We start from the raw sequence: 12,912 nt of genomic DNA on the forward strand, positions 1-12,912 counted from the left end.
AGAGCAGATTATGTTTTCATCTGTGTTTGTGTGTCTGTCGGTTTGCAGCATTAGTTTAAATGGGGAAGAATCCATTGTATTCTTTTTCCTCTTTCTTTTACATTGTTTTTTCATCATTTTTTGTGAATTTCTCAAGAATGTTAAAGGTAATTTTGGCGTAGGATGTTTCAAATGCACAATTCATTATCTCACATGCTGTTGCCTTTATGGAAAAATGAAGTCAGCAGGAAACATAATTATCTCCGTGATGAGAAACCACAACAGATGGGTAAAAAGCGTTTTCTTTGTAATTTGAAGAACCAGTTTAAAAGTAGATTTTCCAAACTTACTGTAACTCGCTCTCTATCTCTCATTCACAGTTTCTACTTCTTCCTCTCAGTGGGACGTGATGAGACTTGTGTTTCCTCAAGAGGAGCAGGCTTAACTTCTCTGGCCTCCTCCTGCACTACTCCACCCTAATGTTGACCCCTCCAGCCGGCTCCCAGTGTCGTCTGTCCCAGCAGCACCCACCCCCTTGGGGGCAGCAGGGGGGGGGGGGGTGGAGCATCCTCTGCTGACAACACTCCACATCCCAGACGTAAACACGGGTGACAAATGGGCCACGATATCAGGTGTCAGGTGTCGGCCTGGAAGATTTATAAGGTAGCAGGACAATGGGAGGCAGACACAAAAAGCCTCTATCTCCCATCAGCGCTTTTTCCACCAAAGCAAAAAAAAAACACTTTAGTTTCAGCAGCCATGGAGAGAATCATTTCCCCTGTAATCCTCTCAGTTTTCCCATCAATGAGGCACAGATTAGGTGTTCTCACACGGCGGAGTCAGAGATCCGAGGCCAGTGAGACGACATGTTTCAGAGTGCAGAGTGAAGACAGAGGAGTGAAGAAGAGGACTTGTTGTTACTGTGAAAAATGGAGGAAGTCCTCACTCATGGAAAGGGAAGTTCGGGGTCAGGTAGAGCTCGGCCGGGGATGGATGGAGGAGGCAGTTGTCCGTGACGTCCTGTTTCGCAATCAGCAGCTGCTCCACGTACACGAGTCTCAGTAGGAAACTCCTCAAACGTCTGCGGCTTCAATCGGCTTCAATCAGCTCCAGGGAGAGTTGGAAAGATTTTCAAACACATGCACAGTACATGATTTGGTTTGTGTTTACGTGGGCTGGAGGCGTGTGCAAGGGGAAAAAATAGTTTTGGAGCGGCGGACCTCACAAGTGCAAACAGGGAAGCAGTGTGAGACAAAGTTATTTAAAACTTCCAGTCTGGAGGCTGGGAGCTGCTGGGATGTACAGACAGTGTCAACAGAGCTGCTCTGATATTATATAGCTGTTCATGGTCTCTCCTGTTTGGTGTGGATTACGACACAGCAAGGCCTCTCATGGGCCCATACGCTGAGCTCATATGTGATGAATCAGTGCTTTTTGAGGAATCAAATGAAATAAACCACATTTTACCTCTCGTAATAGTTCTTAATATTAAAGTGGCATATCTCCCTTGTGGATTTTAAAGTCAGTTGGTGATCAGAAACAGAAACGGTACCGATACACTCAGCAGGATCCTCTCATCCATCTGTAAGGCCCGGAGGTGGTGACATGTGAAAGAGGAGACGTGTGTGTGTGTGTGTGTGTGCGCTGGGGGGGGGGGGGGGGGGGGGGGGCAAGGGGGCGCCGGCGCCGCGTGCCACGAGATCCACACGGATTCTCCAAATGGTGTTCCTGACATGTGAAAAAATCCTCCATGCACTGCCGAGGGCAAGCGCTACACACACACACACACACATACACACACACACACACACAGACCTCGCCGCCCACTCACGACACACAATTGACCAGCACCTCCACCTACGCAGGGCCCTCAGAGGACATGAAACTGGAGACGCAGTCGGCAGGAGTGAACGTCCCCACTCCCTGTCCTTTGTCTCCTCACAATGTGCAGCGGTACAGTGAGCTCTGACACCTAACAGATTCCTCAGTGAGTGTGTGTGTGTGTGTGTGTGTGTATAGGTGTGTGTGTGTATAGGTGTGCGTTCTTGTGTGTCAGTATGTCACTCAGCGCCTGGCCGTGTTTGTTTTTACTTGCTTTTAACCCTTTGTTTTGTTTGACTTTATATAACTCAGACTGACAGTGACACAGTTCTTTCTTCTTCAAACACGACCATGCCAGAACTTACTACATGACGTAGCATCAGTGTGCAAAACTGTGTAATTTGAATGGAAATTAGCTAAATGCTGCTCGAAGGCTAAATGTCGCCTGATGAAATGATATCATAATTTGCATATTTCTTAAGTGTCAGTGCTCTGTATTTGCATTCAGCCCCGTGTGAACCAGTTTTGACCCTATTATCTGTCTGCATCTCTCTCACTGTTTGTACTCACATGAGTATTTTAATACAGCTGGACACTGTTCACATTTGCATGTTTTTCCATTTCTGTTGACAGATAACAGAACAAGTATGAAATATTGACTGAAACGCTGGCAGTCACCCGAAGACACATAATGAGCCTTATCATAATTTAAAAAGTGCTCTGTTTTCAACTGCATATTAACGATTGATAAAAAGACAATTTCAAATCAATGCTAATGTTGCTCCGTGTCTGCTGCATGTCTAAATATATATATATCATCCTTATCAGGTAATAAAAAATCTCCCTATGAATGCTAAATATATCAGATTCTTTTTAATAACGGACAAAAGAGATGCTAATCAGTTTCTTTTTTAGAAAGCAATACAAGTCACTTAATCAACTTCTTCAAATCAAACAGATAAATACACTTGAACCAGGTTTTTATCTCTCGAGTCATCCTGTGAAGAAGCAGAACTGGTTTGATGAGACTGAGATGTTGTGGTGACTGTCCAGGACGATAACGCCATTGGGCTTCAAACCAGGTTCTTTCGTCGGGTGGGGTTTTCCCAGCAGGTCGCTGGCGCTGGGCCCTGATTGGTTGATAGAGACGGCTGAGTTGAGTGACAGGCTGTCAGAGGGGATCCGTCGGGGGACAAAGCGTCCACTGAGAGGCTCAGAGGTCAGCCTGCTAACAACGGCTCCACTGGCGAAGTTTGTTTTCTCGCGAGGAGCCACCCTTTCATGTGTGCCACTCATTACCGGAGCTTGTGCCCCCCCCCCCCCCCCCCCCCCACCCCCCCTGCTGCCCCAAACAAGGCTGTCTGTGTACTATTGTGTGCCGATGTGTGTATTTTACCAAAAAAACCTCTTCATATCTTCTGGTGACCCTGTTTTGCCAGAACTGGAGCGCATACAATTGGGAATCGACTCAGGTTGACCTGCGCCGGTCGAGGCTAGCCTGTGTTTGGTTTGGCATCAAGGGGGGGGGCAAAATGAATGCCCTCGTCTGTTTTATCTGGACAACCTGTATCACTCGCATTAGCTTTACTCATGCTTTCCCAAGCCGAGTCATAAACCCACCAGCCAGCAACTTTTCAGCTGTTTCCAGCTTTTTGAGCTTTCTAACGTAACCAGCGTTGCCAAAAGGACATCTTGAAAAACGCTGTGCAGATATGGAAGAGTTCCTGGAATGTGGCTTTTCCTCCGTCAGATAGCAACAGGGCCGGAGTTTTCAGCAGTTGCAGGATCACAGTAAAGTCAGTGGAGACAGTGGATCTCCTGTGGAGGAACAGACGAGTGTCGATCAATGGCTCCGGGACAGGAGTGGTATTTTGAGCAGAAGTTAGATAGACACAGGCCTTTTGTGTGACAGATGAGAGAGTGTTCTGGGGGCTCTGTGGATTCATGGGTTTTGCATGAGATAAAGTGTGTGTCCACGTCTGTGTATGTACGTGCAAGAATGACTGCTTGCAAGCATTGTAAGTGTGTGGGTTCCTCTTTGGTATGTGCGCCGATCAGACGTGGCCTTTTCTCTCCGGAGAAGAAAGCAGCTCAGTGTCCTCGTGCTGTCCCAAATCTAGCCTGGTCTGAGAACCGGGCCTGCGTGGCTGGATCCCTGTGTCTCTTCATGTTGAAGCCCGGCCTTGTTCCCAGCTGTTTGTTCAGCTGGCCCACCAGCGGGGACACCAGGGACTCAACCCCCCCACCCCCCCCCTCCCAGGCCCAGCCGGACACCTCCACCTCCGCACCCACCCAGGTCACCGACCTCCTGACCCCCTTGCCCCGGGGGTTATTCGCTCCGAGGCCGTCGTTTAAGAAGGGAGTTTTGTTCGACCATTCATTGGGTCCAGGCTCTTGTCATCAGTGCCATTGATCTGCAACCAAATGAGCTGATTAGGAGGCCTGCAGTTTGTCCTGTTGAGTGGGTCGACCTAAGCTTGGCTGAGCTTGGCTGAGCTCGGCAGGACGGGGGGGGGTCAGAGTGCACACAGGACACACAGTTGGGCATTCACGCTCAAAGGTAGCAACATGAAATGTGTGGTTGTTTGAAGAGATGTGGATCAAACCCCTTCGGCTGTGTTTGTTATGTCAGATCTAACCCCTGTGGTTCTGGTGATGCTGCAGCTCTTCATCAGTGTTGTCTCTGACAGTGCTCTCTTTGATTTTCACAAAAAAGACATAGAATCCTTTCACTCTGTCCTGTTGCCTCATCAGTTTGCTCATGTGTGTAGATATAACGGTTACGTGAGGCTTTCACTGTTCATGAGAGTACACATGCTCGTCGGCACATTGCAGAGCCAAGAATGATGTCTTAATAACCCTGAATACATTTAATTTCCATCATGAAGTGCTTACGTTATTTTAAAAACAACCAATGATATCACTGTGATATTATTAATATTATTTCTTCACCAAATAAAAATATGTGATCACACTTTGAATAGCTAGTCCAGGTCAGAGCTTGATGCATTCTGCTGCAAGCTGCAAGCAATTATTAATTTGGTGTATCCACATCCTGTTATGCAAACGCACCTGTCTGCAGGAGCGACTTCAAATTAGAACTTCAAACCTGCCGGATGTGTTTTCTTGCTCATTCAGAGTTTGATTGAATGAATCAACACAAACACGTTGAACAATGAGGACAGAGCTGCAGAACCTCCAGGGACTTCAGTCACCAAACAAACATTTCCATCTGGTGGAAACCAAACCTGCGGGACTGTATATTTCCCTGAGTGAACGCAAGCATGTGTGTGCATGAGCGTGCACATTCATGCACGGATGTTGTGTTAGCATTTGCCTCTATTTATCAGTCAAGGGGCCTTTATAATTACAGGCCTAGTGTAATCTAACACTCCCACCACTCCCTGTATAAACTGAGAGTCCTCCCTCCTCTCGGTCAGGGATTAAGAATGAGGCCCCTGCTGAATGAGCTGCACATTACTCTGAGATATCCTCACCACTTGTCAAGGGAGACATCAGTAATATCAGAGGATTGGGGGTTGGCCTGAGACCCAGAGATAAGGAGAGGGAGCAGCTAATGACAGACAAAGAGGGGTTACCTCCAATTACTCCTGCAATTTGTCCTGGAAGCATAAACAGAGGAGCGGTGATTAGAAATAATGAAGAGTATTATATGTCAGTGCAATGCGGACACAATGTGCTCATGCGTGGTCAGAGACCGTCTTCGTGGATCTGAACTGAAAGCGGGTTGAGCTACAATGAGGCCTTTGTTTTCCTGCCTGTTTACTGCAAGCTGATATTTTCCATAATTTGATCTGGTTTATGGTGTGAAAACATTTCAGTGGGACAGTGAAACTGTGCCAGACGGGGGTGTCGTGTAATTATCGGCGGCAAATGAAGCTGCACTGTCCTGCCAAGGCTTTCTCTTTTTCTTAAGCTATAGGCCTGTGTGCTCTGCTGTGTCACAGGTCAGAGTTGACAGGGTTAGCGTGGACACTGTGTCCTCACATCCATCTTCATTAGAGGTCTGGAAGTACTCAGTGACCAGACCTCCTCCTCCTCCTCCTCATCCTCCTCCTCCTCTTTCAAAACTATCTTTCCATTTCTGATAAACAGCTTCATCAGAGTAGAGGTCTCAGGAGTGTTAACAGAGAGCTGCCTGACATGATCCACCAGTGGGACCCAGCAAACATCCCGTGCTCGCTCCAACCTTCTCCCTCTGCAAGGACTGAAACTTGTGTTGCATGTGCACATTATTCTGTCTTGATTTGAAAAACACATGCATTGCTTATATGACTGGAGATAGACGATGATGACAGTATAATTCAGCCATGTTTAAGACCGGAAGTCTGCTGATGCTTTAATAAGATATTTTTGATGATCACTAATAAAGGTTAAAAATGCTCTTTAACTGCAGATCTTACATTTCCCATCCAATTTCAACTTTATCTCTTCTCTGTGACAATGTGAATAAGTTTAACTTCTTTCTGCAGAACCATTCACAGCTGCACTCGGTGACAAGAGGTTCCAGGTGGACTTTGCACTTTGTAGTAAAGAATCTCAATCAGAAGAAGATTAGGAAGCGCTTTGCAGATCCGAAGGGACGTCGTACTGGTTTGCACATTTTGTGACGCAAGATAGTAAAAATTCACATGATGCCTGTCAGCTGATCATTACTTTGTTTTCACCATGTGTTCTCATAACAAGAAAAGAAAACGAAAGAAAATCAAATGAGGGAAATCTGAAATCAAACCTTTATTCTGCAGGAAAGTCACAGAGCAGCACTTTAAACTTCCTGACTTTCACAAACATCAAGTTCAAAAACCAGCTGCTGAGGAAATAAGATCAAAACAGATCTAATTTTTAATAAATGACCGAGCAAACCCACTAATCGCAAACTTTATTCTCTCGTCCTTGTCTCTGAAACATGTCTCCTGTCATGTGGCTCCCACTGGAGACAAACTAACGGCTTTCATTCTGAAGTTCAGGAAAACCGAGGTCCCGTAGTGGTGCTCGGGCCAAACTGGACTAACTAGATCGAATCAGACACTCGACCAAACCCCGGGCAGACACAACTCACTGTATGTGAGGGGGACTGTCCCTCTTCCTCTCGTGAGCTTATCAGAACAATGACCTCACTGTAGCTTTGTCTGTCTGTGACATTACCAGATCTGCGGCGAGGATCGGGGACGGAGAGCGAGGAGGGACACGATAGAGATGGAGATGGAAAGAAGGGTGCAGAGACAGCAGCAGTTTCAGAAAGAGAGAGAGAGAGAGAGAGAGGGGGGGGGTAGGAGAGAGAGGGCCTGGAGCTGTGGCTTGGCTGAACTCACTGTGAACCTCTGCAGATTTATTTTCTCCGGAGCCCGTTGCTTGCTCAAAGGGGGCCAGATTTACATGCCTCTCCCTGGGCTGCTGTAACACTCGAGTAGGGGAGCTGGGATAAGTGGGCTGAGGGGGGGGGGGGGGCTTGTGCAGGTTAGAGGGGAGACGCAGAGCAGCAGAGGGACGAGGGGTTTCACAGGGAGTCCACTCTCCGCTGGCTCCATTCTTTTCCAGCTTGATAATCTGACCTCTGACGTGGTGCACCCCTGGTTGTGTTTACCAGCTTGCCACCGTAATTAGGAACACTCCCCCCCCCCCCCCCCCCCCCCATTAGGCGGGGTGTTTCATTTTGAACCCTATCGTTTCTCATTGACGGGGCCTGTGTGCGCCCACAGAGCCCTGCTCCCACAGCTGGCTCCCAGCATCCTCGTCTGTGGGGACATACAGTGTGTGTGTGTGTGTGTGTGTTTGTATGTGTGTGTTTTGATTTCTTACCATGAAGCGTGTGTAGTATTTTGACAATCTGGTAAGCACTTACTGAACGCACACTTGTAGAGAGACACCAAAACGCTGACATGTAACCAAACACAGGTTGTTCCAGACCAGTGCCCCGACACAGATGTTAGGTTACAGTTAAAATGAAGGATATGTTGTGTTAAGCAATATGTGCCATGAAGCGTTTTATTGTCTGAAAGTGTTTTTTCAAAGCACAGAGAATGTCGAGGCACCGTAATTCAAAAATAAATCCAATAACGAAAGATTTACTTATATCTAAAACATCAGCTGTAAATGTCACTTATCGACGGTGCAATAAAACCAGAAAGGTACAAGGCCTTCTTTCCAGATGTTTAGTAATAAGTTCAGTAATAAGTTCAGTGATACTAAAGCGATAACTTTTACAGTTCAACAAGGAACTAGAGTCATAATTCCTACTCTCTGTGCATCACCCTCCCTGTATCAACACTTCCTCTCAGGCTAAAAACGGCTTTTCAAACTTCAGACTAGCTTCCATATCGTCTCTGTGGCCCATAGTGGTACTGCACGCAGAAATACCCTCTACAGCTCAAAGAGCAGGCCGTCTTTCTTTTTGAGACAGCGTTGCAGTGGCCATTAGGAGGAACTGCAGCCCGAGGAACCCCGCTGCAACAAGTGACCAAACCTGAAACTGCTCTTGCAAGGAGAGAAGATTTCTATATCAGAAACATAAATCACATTCTGCGCTCTTTAAAGCAAAACTCCTCTAAAGAGATTTTTCCTTTACAGAAAACAGGAGATCTAATATACATGTTGGAACAATGACAGGTGTCCACTGTGCATCCAAAACTGACTTCACACTAATTTAAACTGGATTCCTGCTTCTCTCCATTCATGCTGTGACTGCAGAGGACGACACTGAGCTCAGTCTGGAGGCCGCTGAGGAAGAGAGGAATCAACTAGCTGTCCCGCACCTCGGACTCAACTCTCTGTGAACTGCTCGTGGAATCAAGGGTCAGCGACTCTGGGGCTTTGTCGTATCACTTCTCCCTCCCACTCCCCGGCTGTTTCGCTGGGGGGCGAGTTCATGAGTGTTCTGGAGGCAGCGAGGCTCTCAGCTCCTGATCCCAGAGCCGGCTCCGTCTGACAGGTAGCGCTCAACACGCCCGTGGGAGGGACCCAGCTGTGACCCGCAGGGAGAGGAGGTGTGAGGGCGAGAGGCCAGACGAGAGATAGGCGTAGAGCACTAAACTTCAGCCCTGTTTACGTGATTTGAATTTATTTCTCGCCTGGTTTAGATTATGCAATTAGGGCGAAGAGGATGTGGGAAGAAATAAAACCATAAACTATCGTCTCGGTCGTGGCAGATGCTCACTGATCATGATAAATCCTAAACTGGGAACTCAATACTTGTTATTTCCCAACGTTATGTCTTCTGCAGATGATTTTTCTTCTTCTTCCTCTACCTGTGCAAGTTCTGCTTCCTTCCTCACAGACTCTAAAGTTGCTGCATGTATAGTTTTACTTCTCCAAAGGCAAAGCCAGTGTTTTTTTGCTGTAGCAATGCCTCAGTATGCTGAATCAGATAAAACTGGGGATTTTGTAATGTTGAATTGTTTATATGTCTCTTGTGAAATTAGCAACAAAGAAGTTGCAGGGCAAACTCTTTACAGACAGATGCCGGGGGGGGGCAAACATACACACAAATTCGTCAAACTTGATTCTAAAGACTGTAAAGACACAGTATCTAACATGGCAATGAACGTGCATGATTTATTTATCTGCAAACAAGCATGGGGTCTTGTGTTTTACTATTTTATGTTTTTTTAAAAAGAGCTGGAACAAGCTGAGACGGAATTTATATTGTATGACCACACGGATCGTTTATAACAACCTTAAACCTACAATCATTTATTCTGTGGTCACACGCAGCAGCAAAACAAGTTGTAAAAACCAGTGACACACTGGCCTGTCTGTAGTTCACCAAACTGGAGTTGATGTAATATAGTTACAGAGTTGAAACATTGACGCCAGCTCGTCCCAGGCCTGTGAACGCAATATCTCAAGAAGGCCTTGAGGGGACCTCCTCAAATTTGGTGCAAATATTCACTTGGACTCCAGGATGAACTGATAACATTTTGGTGGTCAAAGGTCAAAGGTCGCCGTGACCTCGCAAAGCAAATTCTCTTATCTGGTGCAGGTGATATCTCTGGACCAGCATCAGGGAATCCTTTCACATCGGCACAAACATTCAGTTGGAGTCAAGGATTAAATCACTTGACTTTATTAGCCAAAGAACAAAGGTCAAGGTCACCGGGGCATGTCATTTCTGACGATGTAATTAAGGTAAGTTAATTACTCTGCTCTTTGGTGTCAGGTTGGTATTGTACAGTGGGGTTTTACAGCTGTAGTAAAGAAAGTAGCTGCCTGCTGTGGCTAGGCAAAAAGTTGATGTGAGTAGTTAGAGTGAACCAAACAGCAAAAACCAAAACAATGAGCTGAAGGATGTTTTCTAACTACAAGCTACCACCAGGTTAAATCCACTGTAATGTTAAATATTGAATAATAATTCTTTACATCGTGTGTTTTTCGCCTGAAAAGAAAACATTGATGTGAAAGCTGCTCATATTTGATCAGAGCCAGTTCCTGAAATGGAATCAAAAGGGGAAAAGCTGATCCCAAAGCAGCCAAAACCTCTCACACACTGCAACAACATTACAAGATACAAAACTCATGAGCATTCACAGAAACCACATGTGCTGGTGCACACATGAGGACAGTTTCACGTTGGTCTCTCAGGGGCCGATGCTCTTATGAGAACAACGAGCACACGCTCACACACACTGGAGGTAGGGTGCAGGAGGAGCACTTCAAAGGGAATGTGGTTAGAGCAGAACACCCAGGGACCGCCACCTCCACATAAACAGGGGATCTCCTTACCAAAAACAAAGAGGCCTCAGCAGCCAGCCCACATCCAGCGGAACGAGGGGAGGGGTGAGAGGGGCTTTGAGAAAAGAAAAACGTGGGGGTGGGGGGGATGGATCAGAAAACACGTTACACGACCGGAAAGGTAGAGCAAAATCATTCATTACCGTAATTACAACCTGAGCCCACTCGCTCTCTCATTCAAGCGGGTAGCGGAGGAGAAAAGGAAAAGAGGGAGAGGAGAGATTAAACCTGCCCACAGAGGTGTTTACCACACTTTGAGGGATAACACACACAGACATAAACACCTCAGCTGTGAGGAACACACCCAACGCACACCGCGGGGGGGGGGGGTTCTTCATCATCCACTTAGAGGGATGCAGGTTGTGTCAGTAAATGAAAATTAGCTGAAAGTGTCTTCATCACCGTGTTTATTTTCCCTGCTCTGACTCATACTGTATAATTCTCATTATACCTCCAGGGCACAATGATGTTTGGACATTTTCTGTGTTCGACTGTCACATCAACATTCTTTGACTTGGTTGTTTATATCTTTCCGTTTCAATCTGGACAGTTTTCTGGACGTCTTGATGAAATTGTTGAACATTGCGTGTTTTCTTTTTGTCAATACACAACTGGTAAATTGGTTGTAATCAGTATTTTTTACTATAATACTGGACAAATGGTTGCGTTATATATATAAAAGTGCAGCTCCTAGTCACTCTCCTCATCTACTCTTGTAATTTTAGTGGTTTTTTTTAGCTCATTGGTTTTAATTCCTGCCAAAGACTTCCCTGTTTCGCTTTATTCTCACTTCTCTAACTTTTCAATCACAGGAGGAAACTGTTTTCAACCAAAAATGGAAAAACAAGGCTCATAAACAGTGAAGAAAGAAAGGCCGGCACAAAGATGGGACCTCGGTTACATCCATGTTAATACGTTTTGTTTTTAAAAATGCATTTATGGGAACTTTATAAAACGTGTTTTACTTTGAAATCCTAGTTTTACTATGGGCTTACTACTGAGTGGCTCTCACCTCCCTGTATGAGGAAAAGTTATTTTTTAAACTAAAACACATTAGTTCTGATTTAGATGTTAATTTTTCAAGTGGCAGGAAACAAGACGTGAAATGAACAATAATGTTGTTTTTACACTAGCATCTGTTTGCTAACTAGTTTGCTATAGTAATATCTGCCTGTTAGCGCTTTAAGAGTCACGAGTTAAATCCTGTTAGTTGAATCTGTTTTGTGGAACCAGGCTCTAGTCTCATCCAACTCAAAGATAGAAAGCAAATCATTTCTGTCTGAGATGTCAAACTGTTTATTTGAGTGTAAAAACAAAGTCAAATTATACAAGTGATCGACAAATTGTCCATTTTATTCATCAAATTACGACGTGTCACCTTTTTCTGTGCCCTTGATTTTAAAATAATACACACAAGACCCAAATTACCCTCTCTGAATATCATAGGAAAGAAGAGATGTTTAAATTTCCATCTTTTATCAATTTAATGTGACAGATTTCAGGCACTAAGCTAGTGCTTAGTGGAACCTCTCCTGCAGCTGACTCACTCTGTGACCACAGCTTCCAGCCTCTTGTCTTTTTTTACTGCCGTCCCTCCGAGTGTTTACCTTGCTCTCATCTCCGTGTGTCCCTCGGGGGGCCTCTTTAAACACTGCCCTGGGTGTCCCTGTGGGGAGACACACTGCAGAGAGGAAGGGAAACAGTAGCCTAATGTGATCTGAGGACAAACAACAACAACAATGCCTGGAAAGTTCAGGTAGCGAGGCGGCGCTCGGGCAGCGGCTCCAGCTCAAACCGTTTCCAGTCATTCAGGAGAGACGCAGGTGTTTCATCTGTGCCAGGAAATAATCCTGAGCTCCTCTGATGGTGTTCGCTCAGAAATACACTCTGATGCTGTAAATGCATAGGAAAGTACATAGAGCGTGTGTTACTGAGTGCATGTATGTGCACGTGTGGATGCTTGAAGAGATGGTTCCATGTGTTTTCTGAACAGTGTGTGTTTGTGTGTGTGTGTGTGTGTGTGTGTGTGTGTGTGTGGCTTGTGCTGTGCATGTGGTCCTCTTGTCTGTTTGTGAAAAAGCTCGAGACTATAATATTTATACTTTGATTATTCTTTGACCGTAGAGGAAACATCGATGCTGTTTGTTTGTGTGTGTGTTTGTGTGTGTGTTTGTGTGTGTGTGTGTGTGTGTGTGCGTGTGTGTGTGTGTTAGCAGAGGTCATGAGTCTCAGACAGAAATCAGATTCCTCTGAAAACAGTCTGTTGTCAGACACAGAGCACAAGTGCCACCTAGTGGACATAAATGGTGCAGCTCTCCTCCTGACGAGTGCTATTTACAGCACAGAGGCTCATTCGCTGACTGG

The sequence above is a fragment of the Pleuronectes platessa genome, chromosome 11 (genome assembly GCF_947347685.1).
Source record: "Pleuronectes platessa chromosome 11, fPlePla1.1, whole genome shotgun sequence".
Taxonomy (NCBI): domain Eukaryota; kingdom Metazoa; phylum Chordata; class Actinopteri; order Pleuronectiformes; family Pleuronectidae; genus Pleuronectes; species Pleuronectes platessa.